The sequence below is a fragment of the Brassica oleracea genome, unplaced genomic scaffold, assembly GCF_000695525.1.
Source record: "Brassica oleracea var. oleracea cultivar TO1000 unplaced genomic scaffold, BOL UnpScaffold01102, whole genome shotgun sequence".
Lineage (NCBI taxonomy): Eukaryota > Viridiplantae > Streptophyta > Magnoliopsida > Brassicales > Brassicaceae > Brassica > Brassica oleracea.
Window position 1 is genome coordinate 26531 of NW_013617668.1, and position 1795 is coordinate 28325.

A 1795-nucleotide genomic window follows, 5' to 3' on the forward strand; every position below is an offset into this window, starting at 1 on the left:
CAAATCTTCCTATTATTTCTGTCTCGGTGAATTTGCATCCCTAGAATCTTGTTTGCTGGTCCCAAGTCCTTCATCTCGAACTCCCTAGCCAACTGTGCCTTCAATTCATTGATACGATCATTGTTGGGGCATGCTATCAACATGCCGTCTACATATAACAGCAAAGTAATGAACTCTGTTTCACTAAACCTCTTGAAATATGCACAAGGGTCTGCATGAAGTCTGCTATATCCAAGGCTTATGATGAAGGAATCAAATCTCTTGTACCAACATCTTGGCGCCTGCTTTAGACCGTACAGAGATTTGTTTAACCTGCAAATCAAGTTCTCATTTTCTTTTTCTTCAAAACCTTCTGGTTGGAGCATATAAATTTCTCCCTCAAGATTTCCATGAAGAAACGCTGTTTTCACATCTAGTTGCTCTAGATGTAAGTCAAATGTAGCACACATTGCCAACAGTATCCGAACTGTTGTAAGTCGAACCACAGGTGAAAAAAATTCATTGCAGTCAATGCCTTCTTTCTGAGCATATCCTTTCACCACCAATCTAGCACGATACCGCTCCACTTGGTCATCACCATTTCGCTTGATCTTGTAGACCCATTTGTTTCCAATGGCTTTTCTTCCTTGCGGTAATGATACGAGCTCCCAAGTTTTATTTTTATGTAGAGCTTCAATTTCTTCTTGCATTGCTTCCATCCACTGAGAAACATCTGGACTGCTCATTGCTTCTTGGAGATTTGATGGCTCCCCGTCCTCAGTTAAAAGACAATATGCAACATTGCAGCTCAGATCATAATCCTCGTGCCAAGCTGGTGTAGTTCTTACACGTTTTCCTTTACCAAGTTCTTCTTCCAACTCGGCAGGTTCGGCTTCCTCGTGTTCTGGTGTTGCTCCAGAAGAATTCTCCTTTTCCACTTGTACTGCTACAGTCTCTGACCTTTCTTTTGAACTGCTTCTTTCTTCTTCGATCTTCTTATCTTCTGTGAAGATAACATCTCTGCTGATTATAACCTTGTGGGCAGTGGGATCCCACAGGCGATACCCCTTTACTCCATCAGCATATCCCAAGAACACACACTTTCTAGACTTTGGATCTAGCTTTGTAGTTTCTTGGTTATTGTACATTACATACACTGGACTCCCAAATATATGGAGGTCTGAATAGTCGACGGGCTTTCCTGTCCACATCTCCATCGGTGTTTTCAACTCAATTGCAGTTGATGGCGACCGATTTATCACATAACAGGCGGTGTTGACTGCTTCTGCCCAGAATTTCTTCTCTAAGCTTGCAGCTCCCAACATTGCTCTTGTTCTTTCTAACAGAGTCCTGTTCATCCGCTCTGCCACTCCATTTTGTTGAGGAGTGTATGATGTAGTGAATTGCTTTTTGATGCCCTCTACTTTACAGAATTGGCTAAATACATCACCAGTGTATTCACCTCCATTATCTGTCCTCAAACACTTGATCTTCTTCTCAGATTCAAGTTCCACCCGTGCTTTGAAAACTTTGAAAACTGAAAACACATCTGCCTTACTCTTGATAGGATACACCCAACATCTCCTGGAGTAGTCATCTATAACGGAGAAATCGATTAATAATTTTCTCGTTATAATAGGAGAAAATACCCGAACTCTCTGAATAATTTTCTCTCAACCCGATCCTAAATACCCGTAAGAATTTTTTTTTTCTCTCTCTCACGTTCTTCTTCTTCTTCACTTCTCTATGTGATTTTGATTTTGGGATAAATGTGAGGTAATGGCATGGCTTTGTATTTATAGAGATTATGAGGATT